At 36.7% G+C, this 27,885-nt stretch overlaps 1 protein-coding gene across 10 annotated transcripts in view; it reads right to left on the bottom strand.

Moving 5' to 3' along the window:
- Positions 1-27,885, bottom strand: part of NUMB (NUMB endocytic adaptor protein) — a 182,044-nt gene that overhangs the window by 126,774 nt on the left and 27,385 nt on the right. For all 10 annotated transcript variants that reach the window (XM_036841384.1, XM_036841378.1, XM_036841383.1 and 7 more), the window contains exon 2: positions 22,776-22,904. The gene's annotated coding sequence lies outside the window, so the exon portion shown is untranslated. The remainder of the gene's footprint in view (positions 1-22,775; positions 22,905-27,885) is intronic.

Below are 27,885 nucleotides of genomic sequence, written 5' to 3' on the forward strand. Positions count from 1 at the left end.
GAACTTCTAATAGGACAGAAGTCTCAACATATCACCTGACTGTCCTGAAGCCTTTCCATTAACAATTGCTACTATCCTTTCCAAACAAATTAATGCCCCTTCTAAAAAGCAAAACTTCTCCTAATCTCCACTAGATAGTGTGGTATCACTTATTTTTTAAAAAAAGGCAAGACGTAATTTAGAAAATAGGGAGGGAAGCTACATTTCTAAATGATTCCGAAAATGACAGAATTAGAAAATTCTGGGCATTCCTTGGCAATCCAGTGGTGAGGACTCAGTGGTTCCACTGCCACGGCCGGAATTCCATCCCTGCTGGGGGAACTAAGATCCCGCAAGACACAGGGGGCCACCAAAAAAAAGAAAAAAAGAAAATTCTGCATCTAACAATAACAAGGAATTATCCAAATCTTGCTAGTCTCTGGATATAGGAAAATCATATAAAGGGGGTGGGGGGAAGTACCCAATTACACATTTTTAAAAAGAAAAAATTTAACCTAACCTACTTAACCTATAGTGAAAGGCTACTCCCCTGCTTTAATTTCTTAGTAAATTCAGATACCAAATATTGATTTTTTTCAACTTGGGACATATATACATTTCTAAATTTCACTGAACAAACTAGAGTTGGTGGGTACAAGTTGTTAATAAATCAAACTCACTGTTGGCTATCACTATGATTGTTAACAATAAGCAACATTTATACATGCCAAGCACTGTGCTAAGGCTTTTAGATGCATTTTCATGTAATTCTTAGACCCATGAAAATAATTGTTTTAAAAATATACAAGGTTGTTATACTTCCACAAATTTTTATGCAGTATTTCTCAACACAGACACCAAATTTCACATCTGTCCGACACACGTCTGACAGATAACAGAACCTCTGGCTCACAATGAACTAAAAATACACCAACAGCCACTGAGGAACTTCTAAAGCCTTTCCCTATTAATGAAAAAATTTTTTATGCATTTAAGAAATATTTACTCAATACATTTTCTGGGTAAGTCACAACCCACATAAAATATTATGGAAAATAACAGAACATGCCCTCAGCAAGGTTCTAGTATAATAAGAAACATACAGAGATAGCCTCATCCACCAGTGGGCAGACAGCAGAAACAAGAAGAAATACAATTCTGCAGCCTGTGGAAGGAAAACCACATTCACAGAAAGACAGACAAAATGAAAAGGCAGAAAATTTTGTACCAGATAAAGGAACCAGATAAAACATTAAAAAACATAAAAAATGAAGTCGAAATAGGGAACCTTCCAGAAAAAGAATTCAGAATAATGATAGTGAAGATGATCCAGGACCTCGGAAAAAGAATGGAGGCAAAGATCGAGAAGATGCAAGAAATGTTTAACAAAGACCTAGAAGAATTAAAGAACAAACACCTAGAAAAATTAAAGAACAAACAAACAGAGATGAACAAAACAATAACTGAAATGAAAAATACACCAGAAGGAATCAATAGCAGAATAACTGAGGCAGAAGAATGGATACGTGACCTGGAAGACAGAATGGTGGAGTTCACTGCCATGGAACAGAATAAAGTAAAAAGAATGAAAAGAAACGAAGACAGCCTAAGAGACCTCTGGGACAACATTAAACACAACAACATTCGCATTATAGGGGTCCCAGAAGGAGAAGAGAAAGAGAAAGGACCCGTGAAAATATTTAAAGAGATTATAGTCGAAAACTTCCCTAACATGGGAAAGGAAACAGCCACCCAAGTCCAGGAAGCGCAGAGAGTCCCAGGCAGGATAAATGCAAGGAGAAACATGCCGAGACACACAGTAATCAAACTGACAAAAATTAAAGACAAAGAAAAATTACTGAAAGCAATAAGGGAAAAACGACAAATAACATACAAGGGAAGTCCCATAAGGTTAACAGCTGATTTCTCAGCACAAACTCTACAAGCCAGAAGGGAGTGGCATGATATATTTAAAGTGATGAAAGGGAAAACCTACAACCAAGATTACTCTACCCGGCAAGGATCTCATTCAGATTTGATGGAGAAATCAAAAGCTTCACAGACAAGCAAAAGCTAAGAGAATTCAGCACCACCAAACCAGCTCTACAACAAATGCTAAAGGAACTTCTCTAAGTGGGAAACACAAGAGAACAAAAGGACCTACAAAAACAAACCCAAAACAATTAAGAAAATGGTCATAGGAACATACATATCGATAATTACCTTAAAGGTGAATGGATTAAATGCTCCAACCAAAAGACACAGGCTTGCTGAATGGATGCAAAAACAAGACCCATATATATGCTGTCTACAAGAGACCCACATCAGACCTAGGGACACATACAGACTGAAAGTGAGGGGATGGAAAAAGATATTCCACGCAAATGGAAATCAAAAGAAAGCTAGAGTAGCAATATTCATATGAGATAAAATAGACTTTAAAATGAAGAATGTTACAAGAGACAAGGAAGGACACTACATAATGATCAAGGGACCAATCCAAGAAAAAGATATAACAATTATAAATACATACGCACCCAACATAGGAGAACCTCAATACATAAGGCAACTGCTAACAGCTATAAAAGAGGAAATCAACAGTAACACAATAATAGTGGGGGACTTTAACACCTCACTTACACCAATGGACAGATCATCCAGACAGAAAATTAATAAGGAAACACAAGCTTTATATGACACAATAGACCAGATAGATTTAATTGATATTTATAGGACATTCCATCCAAAAACAGCAGATTACACTTTCTTCTCAAGTGCACATGGAACATTCTCCAGGACTGATCACATCTTGGGTCACAAATCAAGCCTTGGTAAATTTAAGAAATGTGAAATCATATCAAGCATCTTTTCTGACCACAACACTATGAGATTAGAGATCAATTACAGGGAAAAAAACGTAAAAAACACAAACATATGGAGGCTAAACAATATGTTACTACATAACCAAGAGATCACTAAAGATATCAAAGAGGAAATCAAAAAATACCTAGAGACAAATGACAATGAAAACACGACGATCCAAAACCTATAGGATGCAGCAAAAGCAGTTCTAAGAGGGAAGTTTATAGTAATACAAGCCTACCTCAAGAAACAAGAAAAATCTCAAATAAACAATCTAACCTTACACCTAAAGGAACTAGAGAAAGAACAACAAACAAAACCCAAAGTTAGCAGAAGGAAAGAAATCATAAAGATCAGAGCAGAAATAAATGAAATAGAAACAAAGAAAACAATAGCAAAGATCAATAAAACTAAAAGCTGGTTTTTTGAGAAGATAACCAAAACTGATAAACCATTAACCAGAGTCATCAAGAAAAACAGGGAGAGGACTCAAATCAATAAAATTAGAAATGAAAAAGGAGAAGTTACAACAGACACCGCAGAAATACAAAGCATCCTAAGAGACTACTACAAGCAACTCTATGCCAATAAAATGGACAACCTGGAAGAAATGGACAAATTCTTAGAAACGTACAACCTTCCAAGACTGAACCAGGAAGAAACAGAAAATATGAACAGGCCAATCACAAGTAATGAAGTTGAAACTGTGATTAAATATCTTCCAACAAACAAAATTGCAGGACCAGAGGGCTTCACAGGTGAATTCTATCAAACATTTAGAGAAGAGCTAACACCCATCCTTCTCAAACTCTTCCAAAAAATTGCAGAGGAAGGAACACTCCCAAACTCATTCTATGAGGCCACCATCACCCTGATACCAAAACCAGACAAAGGTACTGCAAAAAAAAAAATTACAGACCAATATCACTGATGAATATAGATGCAAAAATCCTCAACAAAATACTAGCAAACAGAATCCAACAACACATTAAAAGGATCATACACCATGATCAAGTGGGATTTATCCCAGGGATGCAAGGATTCTTCAATATATGCAAATCAACCAATGTGATACACCATTTTAACAAAATGAAGGAGAAAATCCATATGATCATCTCAATAGATGCAGAAAAAGCTTTTGACAAAATTCAACACCCATTTATGATAAAAAGCTCTCCAGAAAGTGAGCATAGAGGGAACCTACCTCAACATAATAAAGGCCATATACAACAAACCCACAGCAAACATCATTCTCAATGGTGAAAAACTGAAAGCATTTCCACTAAGATCAGGAACAAAACAAGGATGTCCACTCGTGCCACTATTATTCAACATCGTTTTGGAAGTCCTAGCCACAGCAATCAGAGAAGAAAAAGAAATAAAAGGAATACAAATTGGAAAAGAAGAAGTAAAACTGTCACTGTTTGCAGATGACATGATACTATACATAGAGAATCCTAAAGATGCCACCAGAAAACTACTAGAGCAAATCAATGAATCTGTTAAAGTTGCAGGATACAAAATTAATGCACAGAAATCTCTTGCATTCCTATACACTAACAACGAAAGATCAGAAAGAGAAATTAAGGAAACATTCCCATTCACCACTGCAACAAAAAGAATAAAATTCCTAGGAATAAACTTACCTAAGGAGGTAAAAGACCTGTACTCAGAAAACTATAATACACTGATGAAAGAAATCAAAGATGACACAAACAGATGGAGAGATATACCATGTCCTTGGGTTGGAAGAATCAATCTTGTGAAAATGACCATACTACCCAAAGCAACCTACAGATTCAATGCAATCCCTGTCAAATTACCAATGGCATTTTTTATAGAACAAGAACAAAAAATCTTAAAATTTATATGGAGACACAAAAGACCCCGAATAGCCAAAGCAGTCTTGAGGGAAAAAAACGGAGCTGGAGGAATGAGACTCCATGACTTCAGACTATACTACAAAGCTACAGTAATCAAGACAATATGATACTGGCACAAAAACAGAAATCTAGATCAATGGAACAGGATAGAAAGCCCAGAGCTAAACCTATGCACCTACAGTCAAGTAATCTATGACAAAGGAGGCAAGGATATACAATGGAGAAAAGACAGTCTCTTCAGTAAGTGGTGCTGGGAAAACTGGACAGCTACATGTAAAAGAATGAAATTAAAACACTCTCTAACACCATACACAAAAATAAACTCAAAATAGGTTAGAGACCTAAATGTAAGACCAGAAACTTTAAAACTCTTAGAGGAAAACATAGGAAGAACACTCTATGACATAAATCACAGCAAGATCCTTTTTGACCCACCTCCTAGAGAAATGGAAATAAAAACAAAAATAAACAAATGGGACCTAAGGAAACTTCAAAGCTTTTGCACAGCAAAGGAAACCATAAAGAAGACGAGAAGACAACCCTCAGAATGGGAGAAAATATCTGCAAATGAAGCAACTGACAAAGGATTAATCTCCAAAATTTACAAGCAGCTCATGCAGCTCAATCTCAAAAAGCAAACAACCCAATCCAAAAACAGGCAGAAGACCTAAACAGACATTTCTCCAAAGAAGATATACAGATTGCCAACAAACACATGAAAGAATGCTCAACATCATTCATCATTAGAGAAATGCAAATCAAAACTACAATGAGATATCATCTCACACTGGTCAGAATGGTCATCATCAAAAAAATCTACAAACAATAAATGCTGGAGAGGGTGTGGAGAAAAGAGATCCCTCATACACTGTTGGTGGGAATGTAAATTGATACAGCCACTATGGAGAACAGTATGGATGTTCCTTAAAAAACTAAAAATAGAACTACCATACGACCCAGCAATCCCACTACTGGGCATATACCCTGAGAAACCCGTAATTCAGAAAGAGTCATGTACCACAATGTTCACTGCAGCTCTATTTACAATAGCCAGGACATGGAAGCAAACTAACTGTCCATTGACAGATGAATGGATAAAGAAGATGTGGCACATATATACAATGGAATATTACTCAGCCATAAAAAGAAACGAAATTGAGTTATTTGTAGTGAGGTGGATGAACCTAGAGTCTGTCATACAGAGTGAAGTAAGTCAGAAAGAGAAAAACAAATACCATATGCTAACACATATATATGGAATCTAAAAAAAAAAAAATGGTTATGAAGAACCTAGGGCAAGACGGGAATAAAGAGGCAGACCTACTAGAGAATGGACCTGTGGACACGGGGAGGGGGAAGGGTAAGCTGGGAAAAAGTGAGAGAGTGGTAGTGTATATATGCACATATATACACTACCAAATGTAAAATAGATAGCTAGTGGGAAGCAGTCGCATAGCACAGGGAGATCAGCTCAGTGCTTTGTGACCAGCTAGAAGGGTGGGATAGGGAGGATGGGAGGGAGGGAGACGCAAAAGGGAAGAGATACGGGGATATATGTATATGTATAACTGATTCACTTTGTTATACAGCAGAAACTAACACACCATTGTAAAGCAATTATACTCCAATAAAAACGTTAAAAAAAAAAAAGACACATGCATCCCAATGTTCATTGCAGCACTATTTACAATAGCCAGGTCATGGAAGCAACCTAAATGCCCATCAACAGACAAATGGATAAAGAACATGTGGTACATATATACAATGGAATATTACTCAGCCATAAAAAGGAACGAAATTGGGTCATTTGTTGAGATGTGGATGGATCTAGAGACTGTCATACAGAGTGAAGTAGGTCAGAAAGAGAAAAACAAATATCGTATATTTATGCATATATGTGGAACCTAGAAAAATGGTACAGATGAACTGGTTTGCAAGGCAGAAATAGAGACACAGATGTAGAGAACAAATGCATGGACACCAAGTGGGGAAAGTGGCAGGTGTGTGGTGGTGCTGGGATGAACTGGGAGATTGGGTTGACATATATACACTAATATGTATAAAATAGACAACTAATAAGAACCTGTTGTATAAAAAAATAAATAAAATAAAATTCAAAAATAAAAAATTAAACAGAAACATACAAATAACAGAAGTATACATACTAGAAGGAATAAATCACTATACATAAAATATCCTACAGGAATTATTAGGACAAAAGATAAGTTTTGGCAGGGATAAAAACATCTAGGGGGAATTCCCTGGTGGTCCAGTGGTTAGGACCCCATACTTTCACTGCTGAGGGCAAGGGGTTAATCCCTGGTTGGGGAACTAAGATCCCAAAGGCTAACAACAGCAACCAAAAAAAAAACATTTAGGGAGGGAGTAGTGTTTAAACCAGGTAGAAGCATAGACCCTAGGATGAGAGAACCTGGGTTACAATACCAAACTCACCAATTCACTCATTCAACTTACATTTATTGAACAGTAACTTTGTTCTAAGCCTTGGGATAAAGAACTGAGTAAGTCTTGTCCCTTAAGTAGTTTCATTTATTCAGAGAAACAAACACAAAACACTGTAAGTGTATTTAAACTCTTTAAAGGGAGCTAGAGAACACAGAGTAAAAAAAAAAAAATCAAAAGCTTCCTGGTAAAGCTAATTTTTAAGCTGAGTCTAGAAAAATAATCATTCCTAACGCTGAATTATTAAATGATCAAACTTTGCCACTAAAATATTTACCCTAACAGGATATCTATTTATCTTACCTGAAAACTATTTTTGGAACCACCCTATATGAAAAACTAAACCTCTTCCTTTGCTCTGAACAGTGATTAAGTGGGATGGCTCTAGAGCCAGATTTTGCTCAGGTTTGAGTCACATGCCCTTTACTTATGTGGATATTTGAGCTTCAGATTCCTCGGCTGCCAAATGAGGATAACAACAGTTCCTACCTTATGAACTTGCTATGAGGATTAAATGAGTTAATACATGTAAAGGATTTAGAGCAGTACTTGGCACACAGTAAAAGGTCAATCACTCTTTGCTATTACTATTACATTTACCAGACCTTAATTAAACTCCTATTATGTACCAAATAGTATGCAGTGTGTGATACAAGAAAAATCAAGGTAAACTGATCTCCAATTTTCAGTCTAGATTTTATTAAAAGTCTCTTAACAAAGATTTATTTCCTGTGATATCAAGTATTGAAAATAGAAGGCAGTGTGGCCAATCTAAAACCAATCTAAAGCTTATCAGGTCCAGTTATAAGCCAGGGGGATCTAGCCTAGTTTTATTAGATGCAAGCAGGGTCTAATAAACTAGGATGAGGCAAGTGAGGTACCCTAGCACAAAATTTAAGGTGGCACTCACACTCAGGGTCATGCAAGTCGCTCACCCATGAAGCTACTACCCATTCATTTATTCAACAAGTATTGGCTGAATAGGCACATTCCTTGTTCTCAGGGAGGTAGCAATGCAGTGAAGGATGCAGATACACTAATAAATAATTGCAATTTAATTTGAGAGTTGCTATAATAAAGGTACATACTAGATACAGAGGTATCACAGAAGATGAAGTGGTTAAATTGACTTGGGTAAGCCAGGAAGCAATTCAGAGAAGTGATTTAGCTGGAGCTTAAATAATATATCATAGTACCCCCAAGAGGCTAAAGGTGGGCAGGAAAATAGCATTCTAAGCAAGGGGAATAGTTGGCAAAAGCTCAAAGGCAGAATGTATTAAAGGAACTACAAGGAATATGGTGAGAATAATCTAAAAGGAAGCAGTGAGCTGTAAAACTGAAGTGGTAGCTAGAAAGCAGATAAAGTTTAGGCCCATAAGGTAGGGCTCCTTAAACACCACATTTAGGAATTTATTTCACAAGTAGTAGGGTTTATTTATGAGTGGTAAATCAGACCTGTGACTTAAGATAATTCTGGTTATTTTCTGTTTTCTGACTGTTCTGGACTAGAACAGTGACCTCCAAACTTTTTTGATCCTGTACCCCATTACCAAAAATTTTGTGCATATCCCTCAATGTGTGTGTATGTATACTACATCTAGACATTACTATAGTCACATAGTAAACACATAAGTAGAAAATGTTTAAAGGATGAGATGATAAATATAATGATATAAATATAATAACAGTCAAAAAGTGGAAGCAATCCAAACATCTATCAACTGATGAATGAATTTTTTAAATGTGCTATATCCATACAATGGAATACTATCCAACAATGGAAAGGAACAACGCTGCTTGATACATGCTACAATATGGATAAACCTCAAAATCATTAAGTTAAGTGAAAAAGGCCAGACACAAGACCACATATTGATGTGTGTATGATTCTATTTGTATGAAATCTCCAGAAAAAGCAAATTTTTAGAAATGGAAAGTAGATTACTGACTACCTAAGGCTGGAGGTAGGAATAAGAATTGACTGCAAATGGGCACAAGGAATTTGGCGGGGGGGGAAGGGGGGGTAATGAAAATATTCTAAAACTGAATTTTGGAGATAGTCATATAACTTTGTAAGTTTACTAAAAGTCACTGATCTGTACACTTATAACCAGTGAATTTTGTGGTATATAAATTACAGACATACCTTGGAGATATTGCAGGTTCAGTTCTAGACCACTGCAATAAAGCAAATATCACAATAAAGGCATACAAATTTTTTGGTTTCCTAGTGCATATAAAAGTTATGTTTATTATACGTAGAACAAATGAACAAACAACAAAACAGAAACAGAGTTACAGACAGAGAGAACAAATAGGTGATTGCCCGAGGGGAGGGGATGGGGAGGAAAGAAATAAGTGAGGGAGATTAAGAAGTCTAAACTTCCAGTTGCAAAATAAATGAATCACGGGTATGAAATGTACAGTGTGGGGAACACAGTCAGTAACTTTGCATGGTGACATATTGTAACTAGACTTGTCATTGTGATCATTTTGAAATGTACAGAAATATCAAATCAACATGTTGTATAACAGGAACTAACATAGTGTTGGAGGTCATCAAAAACAAATAAAACTCATAGGAAAAAAAAATCAGATTTGTGGTTACCAGAGGCAGGAGGGTGTAGGGAGGGGGAATTACATGAAGGCAGTCAAAAGGTACAAACTTCCAGTTATAAGTACTAGGGATGTAATGTACAACATGATAAATATAATGAACACTGCTGTGTGTCATAAATGAAAGTTGTTAAGAGAGTAAATCCTAAGAGTTCTCATCACAAGGAAAAATTTTTTTCCTATTTCTTTAATTTTGTATATATATATATGAGATGATGGATAAGTTTTACAAAACTTACTGTGATAATCATTTCATGATATATATGAGTCAAATCACTATGCTGTATACCTTAAACTTATATAGTGCTGTATGTAAATTATATCTCAATAAAACTGGAAAAAAGTTATTTTTACACTATACTGTAGTCTAAATATTTAGAGTGTACAATAGCATTATGTCTAAGAAAACAATGTACATACCTTCATTTAAAAATACTATATTGCTAAAAAATGTTGAACATCACCACCACTGCAACCAAAGAACCAACATGATGATGTTTCCTCCCACCGTGAAAAGAGGAACCAAGGAGAGTTACTTGGAAGGAGAGAGATGGAGAAATCAATCTAGTTTCCAGCCATTGTGTTAGAACCGAGCACTCCCTTCCCTGTAGTAAGAACTGTAAGAAATCAGAAATTGGAGAGGCCTTGATTATCGAGAAGTTCAGTGATAGAGAGGATATACTGGGTGGAAGTTTGGACTATATGTTTGTTTTTTTCTTAATCCTTTACACAGTTGAGATTGTCAATTTCCAGGCATATCCATTCACATTTTCAACATTATAACAGAATTCAGTGAGGTCCTTACTCTCCGGGTAGGGAGTTTACTAAATCACTATTCTCACATGAAAGCATCTGCTCTGTTAATGATGCAGATGGATTTTAGGTTCCTTAGAGGAAAGAACCCTTCCCAGCAAGTGGGGCCTGTGGGTAGCTGGAGGCATCCATCAACCTTATGACTGCCCATTACATGAAAGTGGACCAAGCCATGATCATTTTCCAACATAAAGATTTCAAGTGAAAATGTTAAGTCTTTTTCAAACATTACTCTTGGAAGGACTTTCTTTCCAAAAATCTCTTAATGAAAAGAAATGTTATTAAGGGTTTTTTGTTTTGTTTTGTTTTTAAAAAAAATATTGCCCAAAATAGCCAAGCTGGACAACCTTGCCCTTTGTTAACATTGCAGTATATTTGCATTTGTCCATCCTGACCCCAGAGCAACCGGTTCAGAAAAAAATGGGGTTATTCAACTTTACCTCACTTTGGTACAATTGCAACAAATTCCCTTACAGAAGATTAAAAATTTAGGTTGGGACAATGGCCATCAACATTTAAGTTCCAATAGGTATGCAGTTTTGCCCTGTCCAAAGCAGCCTGATTGTGATAGGATGGCTGAGTGATGTTCCTAAGGGCAGGAGATGGGCCCTGAGTTATTTAAGGATCCTATTACCCCACCTGGGGAAACAGACATGAGACAGAGCAAAAGTATGTCTAGGTGGAGAGAATGATCTGGTGAAGTACGAAGCCAATCTTTGAGTTTCCTGATTTCCCATCATGTCACTGGGCCCTCTGGAACCAATCCAGTAGTGTAAAAAAAAGAATCAGCACCCACTGCAAGACCTGGTTCTAAGATGTTTGGTCCAGAAACATCACTAGTATTTGGTCTGTCTTTTTCAACTTACTCAGGGTGACAGAATGAACTTTTATTAACCACTCTCCAGAAAGCGTGAAACTTTATTTTCCTTCTTATTGGAGTAAAAGAATTATTCAGGATGATCTATTACCTTGTTAAGGATTCTGGACATCAGTGGATTTCATGTCATTTAAAAACAATTCTGAAATATTTGTTTTTCAACAGTGTCGTGTGTTTTTTTTTTTTTTTGTTTTTTTTTTTAAAGAATTTCACTTTTATTTATTTATTTATTTATTTATTTTGGCTGTGTTGGGTCTTCGTTTCTTCATCGCGGTGCGCGGGCCTCTCACTATCGCGGCCTCTCCTATTGTGGAGCACAGGCTCCAGACGCGCAGGCTCAGTAGTTGTGGTGCACGGGCTTAGTTGCTCTGCGGCATGTGGGATCTTCCCAGACCAGGGCTTGAACCCGTGTCCCCTGCATTGGCAGGCAGATTCTCTGCCACTGCGCCACCAAGGAAGCCCGCGTCGTGTGTTTTAACATCATATTGTGCATTTAAAAAATGAAAAACAAATCATGTAAAAAAAAATACTATATTGCTAAAAAATGTTAAGTATCACCTGATCCTTCAGTGAGTCATAATCTTTTGCAACAGTAACACCAAAGATCACTGATCACAGAACACCATAACAAATATAATGAAAATGAAAATATCTGAAATATTGTGAGAATTACCAAAATGCGACACAGAGACATGAGGTGAACAAATGCTGTTGGGAAAAATGGCGCCAACAGACTTGCTCCATGCAGGGTTGCCACAAACCTTCAATTTGTAAAAAACACAGTATCTGTGAAGTACAATAAAGCAAAGTGCAATAAAATGAGGTATGCCTGTATTGTCAATAAATCTACCTAAAAATAAGAAATAAATATAATTAAAATTTTTTAATGCAGATATCTATGCAAAGCAAGTTCCTAATAGACTAGAACACAAAGCTGGCAGTAAAAAGGCTGGTTGGGGGCCTACTTGACAGTTGAAAGACATCAATGACACCTAAATGCAAGACAGTGACACTGAGAATGCAAAGAAAAAGACTTGCTTAAAGTTAAAATGCAGAGTAAGACTATTAAATTATTCACATCACAAAATCATCCTGAGATTCCATGTTTAGCAGGTCCATATTACACTGATAAAATAAATGACAATATTCTTATTAATCTTAAAATTCCAAAGACCAGACCCAATCAATACTATCTCAGTTTTGCTCTGGCAAAAAAAGTTAATTTCAATACAGTACCCCAAGCTCTGGGAAATTCCTTCTCATGGCACTGTCATCACTTTACAGACTTACTTTGCAAGCTGCTCAAGCCTCTAAAAGTCCTCCTTTACTTTTTCTTAATCAACGTGTCACGAATTGGGTAAAATGCAATTGCTGAAAATGGTGCAGTTTTATGATATGAATAACCAGGTTTTTCTTATATAGTTATTGGACTCAGAAAATAACACATTTTTCATTCGATCATATTTTTCTGTGAAACAGTTCTTAATAAATATTAACTAGTATTAACATATTCAAAAGGATGAGATATAATGTAAAGAAATATAAATATCCCAATATCCTGTTAATCTTTAATTCATCCTTCGCTGCTCATTCTAACCCTGGTTTTATTGAGCACTGAGTTTTCTAATTTACCTTTAACCACTGCCAGAACTGGACTCTCCTGATGTTTATCGTTTTAAGACTCTCCAGAGATTCAAAGATATCAAAATTCTTAAAGGCTCCCTTTTCTGAAGATTAAATTATCCCAACGGGAGGGGGAGCTCTGACTTCCTTCTACTGTAGTCAGAAAAGGCTCTTAGGATTCACCTTTCCTGTAAATTTAAATGGTTCTCTGTGAGTCGGAGTTGATAAGTTTTCTCTTCCATAGCTAGAAGATGAAAGAAAAACATCTGTGCAAAGTATCTCTAATGTTAATGTTTACTGATTAACATACAATCTGTGCCCTTATAAACAGAGGCTCATGTCATGCAGTTTTTACTGTCAATCCTCTGACACAGACTGTTCAATCAGTCAAAGTAACTTGGAGTTAGTAAACTTCCATCTCTCAGAAGCTAACATTTTTAAAATATAATAATCAGGTTAAAACCAAGACAAATTTATATCTCTACTGATATAATATAAAAATGGCCCAGTCATTATGAATGATTAAGCTCTTACAATATGCAGAATTGGGCTTCCCTGGTGGCACAGTGGTTAAGAATCCACCTGCCAATGCAGGGGACACGGGTTCGATCCCTGGTCCAGGAAGCTCCCACATGCCGCGGAGCAACTAAGCCCATGTGCCACAACTACTGAGCCTGCGCTCTAGAGCCCACGAGCCACAAGTACTGAGCCCATGTGCCACAACTACTGAAGCCCTTGTGCCTAGAGCCCGTGGCTCCACAACAAGAGAAGCCACTGCAATGAGAAGCCTGCGCACCTCAACAAAGAGTAGCCCCCACTAGCCACAACTAAAAAGAAAGCCTGCACGCAGCAAAAAAGACCCAACACAGCCAAAAATTAATTAATTAATTAATTAATTTTTTAAAAACACCACCTTTAAAAAATAATAATAACATGTAGAATTTCTAATTTACTGAATTGATAAAATGAAGAGTTAGTATTCCACATAATGTGAAACATCACCATATGTATCAAAAGGCAAGACCTCCTTGGCAAAATGTAGAAAACAGCCTAGCCTCCATTAAACACTGTAAATAGTTAAGCATAAAAAAATAACGTCCTGCTACATGTAAAAGAATGAAATTAGAACACTCCCTAACACCATACACAAAAATAAACTCAAAATGGATTAAAGACCTAAATGTAAGGCCAGACACTATCAAACTCTTAGAGGAAAACACAGGCAGAACACTCTATGACATAAATCACAGCAAGATCCTAGAGAAATGGAAGTAAAAACAAAAATAAACAAATGGGACCTAATGAAACCTGTAAGCTTCTGCACAGCAAAGGAAACCAAAAACAAGACAAAAAGACAACCCTCAGAACGGGAGAAAATATTTGCAAACGAAGCAACTGACAAAGGATTAATCTCCAAAATATACAAGCAGCTCATGCAGCTCAATATCAAAAAGCAAACAACCCAATCCAAAAATGGGCAGAAGACCTAAATAGACATTTCTCCAAAGAAGATATACAGATTGCCAACAAACACATGAAAGGATGCTCAACATCACTAATCATTAGAGAAATGCAAATCAAAACTACAATGAGGGCTTCCCTGGTGGTGCAGTGGTTGAGAATCTGCCTGCCAATGCAGGGGACACGGGTTCGAGCCCTGGTCTGGGAAGATCCCACATGCCGCAGAGCAACTAGGCCCATGAGCCACAATTACTGAGCCTGCGCGTCTGGAGCCTGTGCTCCGCAACAAGAGAGGCCACGATAGTGAGAGGCCCGCGCACCGCGATGAAGAGTGGCCCCCACTTGCCACAACTGGAGAAAGCCCTCGCACAGAAACGAAGACCCAACACAGCCATAAATAAATAAATAAATAAAATTTAAAAAAAAAAAATGGTCCACATCAAAAAAAATCTTAAAAAAAAAAAAGAAAAACTACAATGAGGTATCACCTCACACCAGTCAGAATGGCCATCATCAAAAAATCTACAAACAATAAATGCTGGAGAGGGTATGGAGAAAAGGGAACCCTCTTGCACTGTTGGTGGGAATGTAAATTGATACAGCCACTATGGAGAAAGTATGGAGGTTCCTTAAAAAACTAAGAATAGAACTACCATATGACCCAGCAATCCTACTACTGGGCATATACCCTGAGAAAACCATAATTCAAAGAGAGTCATGTACCACAGTGTTCACTGCAGCACTGTTTACAATAGCCAGGACATGGAAGCAACCAAGAGTCCATCGACAGATGAATGGATACAGAAGTTGTGGCACATATATACAATGGAATATTACTCAGCCATAAAAAGAAATGAAATTGAGTTATTTGTAGTTAGGTGGATGGACCTAGAGTCTGTCATACAGAGTGAAGTAAGTCAGAAGGAGAAAAACAAATACTGTATGCTAACACATATATATGGAATCTAAAAGAAAAAAAAAGTGGTTCTGAAGAACCTAGGGGGAGGACAGGAATAAAGACACAGATGTAGAGAATGGACTTGAGGACACGGGGAGAGGGAATGGTAAGCTGGGATGAAGTGAGAGAGTGACATGGACATATATACACTACCAAATGTAAAAAAGATAGCTAGTGGGAAGCAGCTGCATAGCACAGGGAGATAAGCTTGGTGCTTTGTGTCCACCTAGAGGGCTGGGATAGGGAAGGTGGGAGAGAGACTCAAGAGGGAGGAGAAATGGGGATATATGTATATGTATAGCTGATTCACTTTGTTATACAGCAGAAACTAACACACCATTGTAAAGCAATTATACTGCAATAAAGATGCTAAAAAAAAGTTATTATGAAAAAAAAAAGAACATCCTTGGGGCTTTCCTGGTGGTGCAGTGGTTGGGAGTCCGCCTGCCAATTCAGGGGCAAGGGTTCAAGCCCTGGTCCGGGAAGATCCCACACGCCGTGGAGCAACTAAGCCCATGCGCCACAACTACTGAGCCTGTGCTCTAGAGCCCGCAAGCCACAACTACTGAGCCCGTGTGCCACAACTACTGATGCCTGCATGCCTAGAGCCTGCACTCCGCAACAAGAGAAGCCACCGCAATGAGAAGCCCGTGCACCGCAACAAAGAGTAGCCCCTGCTCACCACAACTAGAGAAAGCCCGCGTGCAGCAACAAAGACCCAACACAGCCAAAAATAAATAAATAAATAAATTTATTTTTAAAAAAATGTCCTATTCAATATTGTACTACACATTCTAGCTAGAGAATTAAGCAAGAAAAAGAAATAGAAGGAATCTAAATTACAAAGGAAGAAGTAAAGCTATCTCTATTCTCAGATATGATTCTACATATAGAAAACCCCAAAGAATACACACACACACACACACACACACACACACACACAAGCACTAGAGCTAATAAATGAAATTAGCAAAATTTCCAGGGTACAATATCAATATACAAAATCAGTTGTGTTTCTGTATAAGGTTGACCCTTGAACAACACAGAGGTTAAGGGCACTACCCTCCATGCAGTCGAAAATCCATGTAAAACTTTATAATCTGCCCTACCTATCCGTTCCTCCCAGTCCGAGGTTCCGCATCTGTGGATTCAACCGATCTTGGATCTCATAGTATTATATGCATTTATTGAAAAAAATCCACATATAAATAGACCCTTGCAGTTCAAACCCATGCTTTTGTTTTTGTTTTTAATTGAAGTATAGTTATCTTACGCTTCAGGTATACGGCAAAGTGATTCAGTCAAACCCATGTTGTTCAAGGGTCAACTATACTAGCAGTAAAATATCCAAAAAGGCAATTAAGAAAACAATGCCATTTATAATAGCATCCAAAAGAATAAAATACCTAGAAATAAGTTTAACTAAGACTTCTATACTGAAAAAAACTACAAAGCACTGCTGAGAGAAATTAAAGACCTAAATAAATGGAAAGACATTCCATGCTCATGAACTGAAGAACTTAATATTGTTAAAATGGCAATACTGGGACTTCCTTGGTGGCACAGTGGATAAGACTCTGAGCTCCCAATGCACAGGGCCCAGGTTCTATCCCTGGTCAGGGAACTAGATCCCACGTGCATGCCACAACTAAGAGTTCACCTGCCACAACTAAGGAGCCCACATGCTGCAACTAAGGAGTCCGCCTGTCACAACTAAGGAGCCCGCCTGTCACAACTAAGGAGCCCGCCTGTCACAACTAAGACCTGGTGCAACCAAATAAATAAATAATTTTTTTTTTTAAATGGCAATACTACCCAAAGCAATCTACAGATTCAATTCAATCCCTACCAAAATTCCAACAGCCTGTTTTGCAGAAATAGAAGAGCCAATCTTGAAATTCATATGGAATCTCAAGGGGTCCCAAACAGCCAAAACTATCTGGAAAAAGAAGAACAAAGTTAGAAGACTCACACTTCCTCATTTCAAAACTTAACTACAAAGCTACAGTAATCAAACAGTATGGTACTGACATAAGGACAGACATATAGATCAGTGGAAAAGAATTGAGAGTCCAGAAATAAATCTATGTATCTATGGCCAACTGATTTTCAACAAGGATGCCAAGACCATTCAATGAGGAAAAGAATAGTCTCTTCAACAAATGGTGCTTGGTCAACTGGATAACCACATGCAAAAGAATGATGCTGAGCCCTTACCTCACACCATATAAAAAAAATTAACTCAACCTTACACCCTATACAAACATTAACTTGAAATGGATCAAAGACTTAAATGTAAGACCTAAAACTATAAAACTCTTAGAGGAAAACACTGGCGCAAAGCTTCATGACATTGGACTTGGGAATGAGTCCTTGTATATGACACCAAAATCAAAGGCAACAAAAGTAAAAATAGATAAATTAGACTACACCAAAATTAAAAACTTCTGCTCATCAAAGGGCACAATCAACAGAGTCAAAGGCAACCTATAGGAAAAATTGTCTACAAATCTTATATCTGATAAGCAGTTAATATCCAGAGCTCCAACAATGCAACAACAAAGAAAACCAAACAACGTGATTAGAAAATAGGCAAAGGACTTGAATAGATATTCTCCACAGAAACTATATTTATATTTGTATAATGGCCAACGAGCACAGGAAAAGATGCTCAGATGGCTCAACATCACTAATCATTAGAAACATACGAATCAAAGGCACAATGAGATACCACCTAGCACCCATTAGAAAGGCTATTTTTTTTTTTTTTTTTTTCCCAAGCTTTAATTCCAACTGGAGCTGGCTGCTCAGGGGAGAGAAGACGACACAGAAGGAATCAATGAAGACTTCCAGGAGTGATGGGGCCAAGGAGGCAAGCAACATTTACTGAATGTCTAGACTGTGCCAGGCCATTTTGCACGTATCCTAACATTTAATACTGAATGATGTAAGGACAATTGTACCCTTCTAACAGATGAGGTTAACAAATGTGCTCCAGGTCACATGGGTATGAAGAGGTGGGCTCCCCAGAGCACTCACTCCAGTATATCTGATCAAAAGTCCATGCTTTTTGCACAGAAAGGCTATTACTGAAAAACAAACAGAAAATAACAAGTGTTGGTGAGGATATGGAGAAACTAGAACTCTTGTGCATTGTTGGTGAGAATGCAAAATGATACAGCCACTATGGAAATGGTATGGCAGTTCCTCAAAATTTAAACAAAATTACCACAATTCCACTTTTGGGTATACACCCAAAAGAACTGAAAGCAGGCGCTCAAAGAGATATTTGTACACCAGTATTCATAGCAGCATTATTCACAGTAGCCAAAAGGCGGAAGCAACCCAAGTGTCCATCAAAGGATAAATGGATAAACAAAATGTGGTATATACAATGGAATATTATTCAGCCTTAAAAATGAAGGAAATTCTGATACATGCTACAGCATGTATGATCCTTGAGGACATCATGCTAAGTGAAATAAGCCAGTCACAGAAAGATAAATAGTGTATGATTCCACTTACATGAAGTACCTAGAGTGGTCAAATTCATACACAGAAAGTAGAATGTTAGTTGCCAGGGGCTAGAGGGAGGGAGGGAATAGGGAGTTGTTTATTGGGTAGAATTTCAGTTTTGCAAGACTTAGAGTTCTGGAGATTGGTTGCACAACAATGTGAACGTACTTAATACTATTGAACTGTACACTTAAAAATGATTAATATGGGGACTCCCCTGGTGGCACAGTGGTTAAGAATCCACCTGCCAATGAAGGAGACACGGGTTCGAGCCCTGATCCGGGAAGATCCCACATGCCGCGGAGCAACTAAGCCCGTGTGCCACAACTACTAAGCCTGTGCTCTGGAGCCCGCAAGCCACAACTACTTAAGCCCACGCACCTACAGCCCGTGCTCCGCAACAAGAGAAGCCACTGCAATGAGAAGACCGCACACGGCAACGAAGAGTCGCCCCCACTCACCGCAACTAGAGAAAGCCCACGTGCAGCAACAAAGACCCAACGCAACCAAAAATAAATGTAAAATAAAAAATAAATTTATAAAAAAAAAAATGATTAATATGGGGACTTCCCTAGCAATCCAGTGGTTAAGACTCCATGCTTCCAATTCAGGGGGCATAGACTTGAGCCCTGGTCAGGCAACGAAGATCCCACATGTCACGCAGTGTAGCCAAAAAAAAAAGATTAATATGGTCAAAGTTTTTAAAAATACTTTATTTATTTATTTGGCTGCTTCAGGTGTTTAGTTGCGGCACGTGGGATCTTTTTGTTGCGGCGCACGGGCTCTAGAGCACGCGGGGCTTAGTTGCCCCATGGCATGCGGGATCTTAGTTCCCCACCCAGGGCTTGAACCCACGCCCCCTGCATTGGAAGGCGGATTCTTAACCACTGGACCACCAGGGAAGTCCCCAATATGGTCAATTTTATGCTAGGCCAATCAATTCCTTGCCACAGATTTTAAATACTTTTGTTAAACATTTCATATATAAAAGGTACCATACCTTTTAATAATGGGGCACACACAAGAAGAAAGTCACACAACTTCTGTTTTGCCAAAAACCTGAATAAGCATGAACTGAACACCATTTGTTAGAAATAAGAATCTCACCAAAAGATTATGGTAAGTAGGAGAACCACCAACCCCAAAGAAATATGTCTGCCTTCCACAATTATTCAAAATTTTTTGTGTTTTAAAAGAATATTTACATAGCCATTCATATTTACAAGAGAACCTCATCATTTACCTCCTTCCATGAATTGAATAAAGTACCACAGACTAAACACCACCATATTTGCAATTTCTATATGGTGTTTTAGGAGTTTCCATTGTCGTTTGTTTTAGCTTCAGTCAGAAAGCAGTATCTCACTTACTTAAGGGATTTTTATCCCCTCAGGCATGGCCTTGTGGAAAGGAGGCAAGGCAAACCTTCAGTAAACCTGAAGATGTTATCAGCAATTCACCTATTCAGACTACTTAAAGGCAAAAGTGGGCTAAAAAAATGCTTAAAACAAAAAAGGCAGCAAGTTAGTTGCTTAAAGACTTTATATATGTTCGTACATATATGCATGTATTTTGTTGTTGTATAAGATACACTATTTTATAATATCTGTAATCATTATTCCCAATCTAATTCTCCTGGAAACCATCTCATCTTGTTTTTAAATGCCAAAAAAACCAAAAACAGCTTTCCCAATTATTGTACCTTTTGAACTAAAATATATTATTTCACAAATTCAGTCAATTCTTATTATTCACAGTTGAGAGAAAACGATTACCTCTATTGTCACAATAGCTAGTTCAGTCATTTTCCATTGTAAAATATCTATCTACTGTGAGTAGTGGGGAAATAGTAGTGAACCAACTCAACTGAATTAGGCTCATTATAACATAAATCAACTAGGAATGGGAAAGCATCTAGACAGCAAGAAAGTGTTCTGGGTCTAAGAGATAATGAGACGCTTGCTCCCTGGAACTTATTTCCCAGATATAGTGAATGGATCAACACCCTCATGTAATGCTTAAAAGATTATCTAAAAATATCCCGTTACATCCAGAAATTGAGTATTAGCTATATTCAAAATTGCCACAGATCTATATAATTTTATATAATTATATAAATGCCACGATTTATATAATTGGTAAGTGTGATCAATAAGACAACCAAATATTCTATAACCTTCCAAGTTTTCCTGTCCCAATGAAAAAATGTATTTACTGGAAGTTTAGCAGGTAAAAAAATCCTGAAAAAGATTACATAGTTTTTCTTAAAAGAAGCAGAGAGACAAACTTGATACATATGATGATAACACTGGCACTAGTTTCTCAAATCTAAATACTGTATTGGAAATAACTTTCCCAAATAATTCTCAAATTATTAAAATAAACAAGAAAAAAAAAAAAACCCAAGTAGACTTTGAACAAAAATAACTAGCATTTTCTAAAAAACAACAAACCCAAACTACAAATCTTATTTTACATCTTGTGTATAAATTTTTGTCTCTACTTTTGATTATAGCAGTATGCTGCTTTGTTGATACGAAAGAAAATTCAAAATCTATTTCACTTCTTCCTGTTTAGGCATCTTATTTTCAATATCATATTCTAGTAGACAAGAAGAGCACACAAAATTCTTATTGGACTCATACATCATAATTTCCTACAAATATTCCAGTTTTTCATTTATTATACCCATGTTTATATTCTTTATCTTAAAAGTAATACAAATTGTGGCAGATTATATCGTCCAAAAATGGCTACAATGGCAGATTCCATCCCATATGCTCTTATAAATTGATGTTGATACTCTTCCCTTCAAGTGGTGGGGTCTATGTCCAGCCCCTCCTCTGAACCTGGGTGGACCTTTATGACTACCTCAACCAACAGAAGAGAGCAGAGTAACACTAGGTGACTTCCAAAACTAAGTCAAATATGCCATGTAACTTCACCTTGCTCTTTTGGGATGCTCTCGCTTGGAAGCCACCATGCTGTGAGGAAGCCAAGCAGCCAAAAAGAGAGGTCATCTGCAGGTGTTCTGGCCTACAGCGAGCATTAACCACCAGACACATGAGTGAGCAAGCCTTCAAATGATTCAAGGGTGGGAAGGAGACGCAAGAGGGAGGGGATATGGTGATATAAGTATACGTATAGCTGATTCACTTTGTTATACAGCAGAAACTAATACAACAATGTAAGGCAATTATACTCCAATTAAGATGTTAAAAAAAAAAATGATTCTAGCTCCCAGCCATTGAGCCACCACCCTCCCTCCAGCAACCCCACCTCACACCACTTCTTAACAGAGACAAGCTGTCCCCACCAAGCGAGCCTTGCCCAAATTGCGGATTCATGAGCAAAATAAATGACTGATGTGTTTCAAACCACTAAGTTCGAGTAGTTTGTTACGCAACAATAGGTAACTAACGCAAGTTCATAAATACAATTTGGAAAAACATACAAAAAGAGAAAGAAAAATGTTTTAATTACCCTGAGTTTCACCACTGTTAACATATTGACACATATTTTACAATCAGGAAAATGTTTAAAAAAAAAAAAAAAAAAGAAAATGTTTTGCCCCACCCACCTAGAATTCCAAATGCTTTGTTTTTAACAGGATAACGGGTTAAATTCTTAAAGGCAGTCAACTGTTTGCATCTAACAAGAAATAGGAAGGAAGTGTATTAGCATTCATTCTACTTTTCTTATCCTTATTATCTCTTTCACTTACCTGTCCTCAGTGAGGTGTCTGAGGATGGCTGGCCCACCAATATTTCAATCTATGGATGTGAATCAAAATCTTGGGTTGCAACAGCAGCTGCACTGGCCTTCTTCCCTGGAAGTTGTTTAAGCCCCAAACCTGAAATTTTCAAGGAAAGAAAACGCTAAATATAGACATCTTTTTAAAATCACTTATAATTCCATCTCTACAACTGAATGGGAGCTGTTAGAGTAGGTTAAAATTACATGGAAGTGAATGTACAGGTTTCGCTAAAATGGATTTGGGTAACATGGATTCAGTCCAACTCTACTTCTTAACAGCTATATGATCTTAGTGAAGGCACAAATTGTGCCTTAATCTCAGCATGTGAATGAAGACTGAGGGGACAGGATCAAAATTTGGGGCTGAGAGTCAGAAGACCTGGGTTCTAAACTCAGTGGTCATTCTGCCTTGCTGTAAGAACTTGGATACTTCTCTAGATTCAGATACATCATCTCTAAAAGGAGAGGATTGCATTAGATAATAGTTCCTGAAATCTAATTCTTGAACAGGTACCAGCCATGACAAAAAAGAGATGGGTTTAAAGTTACCAAACTGTGCTTACTATGAGATTGCCTTTCCTACTTTTTTGGTGTTAAAATGGCTTCTTTTATGAGATGATGTGATAGACAGTAGTAGTTGTGTTTTAAATACCCTAAATTGTCAAAATCAAAAGCTGAAGCCCTATGTAAACAATCAAAAATTCTATTTTAGAAATTTAGTGTCTAATATTTACATGAGCTCTAAAATTCCTTTTACTTCTAACATTCTACATATTCATTCACTACTCAACTAATATTTATTAGGTACCTAATATGTGACAAGTACTCTACTAGTTGCTGGGGGGCCCCAGAAATACTTAAGACTAGTCCCTGCTCTAAAAAAATCTCCCAATCTAACAGGGAAACAGACACATAAACCTCAAATACAATTTAATGGGTTAAGTCTTCAAAGAGAGGTCTTGCACCTACGACAAACATACAGGAGGTAGAATAGTAGAATGAATGAGTTTTTAAATTAAGTAGGATTTTGGATTGAGTTTTGTAGCTGTATGAGGAAACTACCTCTTTGAATCTCAATTTGCAAATTTCCATATTTGCAAAACAGGAATGATTACAGATAGCACTCAGTTGTGGTAACTAGACAAGATGCTAAAAATAAAGGGCCAATCCACCCACAAACTTGGCTTATATACCTTCCAAAAGACAAAATAAAAATGTATCATGTATTAATGAGCTGGCACAAAAGGGGTTATTTACAACACTGATTTACACTCAGTGGTACCTTTCTCTACTAGCCTCTGAACAACTGAAGGACACAACCAAGTTTGCTCCATTTTACATTCCTAGCACCTCGTACAATGCCTTATAAAGAACAGGTATCAATAAATAGTTTATTAGGAAAAAATGACTTATTGAATGAATGGCTTCTCTCTCTTTTTTTATACAGGAATTAAAGTTATAGTAGCTGAAAGTAAATATTCTTAAGATTTTTATTCCAAACTAATTTTAAGTGTATATGTTAAGCACCCAAACCTGTTGTATTGGAACCTGGATATGCATGCCTGTTTTAAAAAGCAAAATAAATTCACCATAGACAATGCAATAGTGGTGTTCCCAAATAAAAAGACTAGCAGCAACTAACATTTATTGAATATTTACTGTGTGTCAAAACTCTTCAAAGCATTTTCCATGGATTAATTATCTCACTTTATCCTGACAACAATACTTATGAAATGGATTATTAATAATTTTATAACTAGAAAGTCTGAGGCACAGAGAAGTCAAGTTACTTCCAACATCACAAAACTACTAAGCAGTAGGGTTGGGATTAAAAAAAAAAAAAATCAGGCTGCATGACTCCAGACTCCTCTTTTTATTTTTCTTTAACTAAATAACTTTAAGAAAAAACAAAACAAAACAGATTTTACCAGAACTAGAAACATATGCTCCTAATAAGTCTTAAAAAAAAAACTAAACAAAGAGTCAATATGTGTGCTAAACACAAATATATAATATAGTTCCTGCCCTCAAAGGCTTAATTATACACCAATGTGGTGGTGTAATATTAACAAGTCACACCCTAATTTTATTCTTTTAAATTTAATTATTTCAATGTTAGACTTATCTGTATTTTCTTTCTCATTTACTTTACATTTACATTACTTTTTCATTTATTTTATATTTCAATTACATTTCCAGGTTTTACTATCTTGAGTTTTCAGAATATACAGGAAAGGCTTATATGGTTCTAAAGGAAAACTGGGTTAAAAACTGGAAGACATTAGAAACTTATTTTGTATGGACATCTACTTTCAGATATTTACATTTTTATTTTTATTTTTTATTTATTTTTAAATTTATTTTATTTATTTTGGCTGAGACAGATCTTAGTTTTGGCACGCGGGCTTCTTAGTTGCAGCATGCATGCAGGATCTAGTTCCCCAACCAGGGATCAAACCCCGGCCTGCTGCACTGGGGATGAGGAGTCTTACCCACTGGGCCACCAGGGAAGTCCCCAGATAATTACATTTTTAAAAACCCACAGAATAAGAACAGCTGAATTTCATTTCCAGTACATGCTCTAACAAAACAATTTCAGATGTAATTTGCAAAACATATTTTTAGCCTATAATGTGTTTTACCTAATTTCTTCCTTGGCCTGATTCTAGAACAGACTATAATGCTTTTGAAGTTTTACTTTCAGTTTTAACAGTTATGTTAAAAGAGAACTAAATACTGAAATAACAATAGGTGCAGCAAACGCTTTTCAAATATGCCAGAAATCGCACTGGGTATATAACTAGTGAAAAAACTTGACATGTGGTTCATTTAATCATAATGAACCAATACAGTTAAAGGAACACTGAGATTTTGTCCATGATTACATTTCACATCTTTCTGCCTACATAACAGTACAATAACTAAGTCTCCTTACAATATTATAACTATTGGGTTGGCCAAAAAGTTCGTTCGGGTTTTTCCTTCCGGAAAACCCAAACTAACTTTTTGGCCAACCCAATATTTTAAAAGGAAACCAACATATTCCAATGACACTAAAACAAAGAGCCATAATAAATTATGGATGTTAGTAGCAATTCCCCAATATCTTCAGATTGGAACAAACTAGGTGTTATATTAAAGAGGATATATGAATATATATTACTTTTAAAATAGTACCAGAAAGGGGGAAAAAAAAAATCTAAACTTCTGAAAACACAACTGGAAACAATAGCATTGTGAATTCATAAAACTAAATAAAAGGTTGCTGGTTCAAAGACGTGGCTTGCCAGATTTTTCTCTATGGCTAAATGCTTGATACCCACTGGACATTTTATATCACCTCCAAGATTAGAGTCTTCTGCTAATTCTATGAAGATAAATGAATTCCCAGGTTGCTTATGCTCCAAGTAGCTGTCACTAGAGGAACAGATCAGAGAAGGGCGACTTAATCACATTTAAGCTTTATTCAGATCTGTAAAACAAAGAAATTTGACATACTCTCCAAGTAGAATATGCCTATGGAAAAAATTATACTATTTAAAGAAAAAAAAAACCAACACTTACTTATTTTTACTTCTTTTTTTTTTTTTTACTAGAATCACTATGCCAATTAGAGTAAGTATAAAGAGGAGAGAAAATCTTCCCAATTACAAACTAAGTCCTCCTAGTCAATACCTGACTCTTACAAATTTTGTTTCTCTGACTAGATATTTACTTTTATCATACCTGAAGATCCTCATCTCTTTCACCGCCTAGTATCTTTTCGAAGGTTTTAGACTCACCCACTATCCAACCTCAGTTAATTACCTCCTTAATACCCCTTCTTTGTATATGAACATTAACAGCTCTTATCATTTCATTTCACCAAGGCCAAGTTCTGAGTGATGTGCTGCTCAGAATTCCAAGTCTGTGCTGCATGGCCCCAAATCACTCCTCTCAAAATGGTAGCAGGCTATTCTTCTTTTCTCTTTTTTATATACGAATTCCTTGCTACACAAAGTGTGGTTCACAGATTGGTAGCAGAAGCAGCACCCAGAAGCTTGTCAGAATTGCAGAATCTCAGGTCCTACCTTAGACCTATTGGCTAAGAATCTGCAATTTAACAAGATCCTCAGGTGATTCATACACAGAGAAAAATTTGAGAGGCACTGTCCTTATTCACTCATTCAGGGTCTCTTCCTCCTGCTTTACAGTTCCTCACTTCCTATCTGGCATATAAGGGACCAGATCCTTTTTCTTTTGAGCATACTGAAACCCACCAAAATGAAATAAGGAATCTTTAAATAAGACTACATAGTTTCTTCCTAACCTTTTCATAAAGGATTGTAAACTCCATGAAGCCAGGGACTTCATTGTATCCTCAAAACCAAAACAGTGCCAGGCAAATATTTGTAAAAGGAACAAAATAGATAGCAGATGATCCCTAAAGTGCTCCAACTCTTAACTCTTTGGCTCTTCCATTTGTTATGTAAGCAAAATTCTATCTAAGTCAAGGGAAGCTAAAATATGAGATCATCTGAATTTTAAAAATGAAAAATATAACACTTTAAAGGGTTTGATCGAGGTCACAAGGCAGGTTCATGATTAAGTTCATAAGACTCAAATCATTACATCATTATTAATATTACTGTATTTCATTATTATATTCTAGGCCAAATGACTATAATACTTCCTCTACGTATATCAAAACATCCTCCACTATCATCTAGGTAGCTAGCAATTCAACTGTCCAGGAGAGTTATGCACTCAGAGTTTAAGGAAGCCTAAAATGTACACACTGCTGGACAGAATCTGTACATAAAAATTAAAGATTACATGGTATGATTAATTTTTTTAAAACCAGAAGAAATAAGTTCTTTCGATCCTTATCTAGCTCTTGTTGAAATAGAGAAAAGAAACAAAAGGAAAAGAAATGAATAAAGGTATGGAAAAGACAAAAAAAATCAGGAACCAGATATAGCAACAAGATATAGAAAAGAAGAGATCAGGATTAAAAGTAATCAAAGGTCTCAAGGAATGAGATATAGGCAAAAGTGGCTACAAAGACAAAGAGCAGAATACCAACCGAAGCAGCATCC

The sequence above is a fragment of the Balaenoptera musculus genome, chromosome 2 (assembly GCF_009873245.2).
Source record: "Balaenoptera musculus isolate JJ_BM4_2016_0621 chromosome 2, mBalMus1.pri.v3, whole genome shotgun sequence".
In the NCBI taxonomy this organism is placed as follows: Eukaryota; Metazoa; Chordata; class Mammalia; order Artiodactyla; family Balaenopteridae; genus Balaenoptera; species Balaenoptera musculus.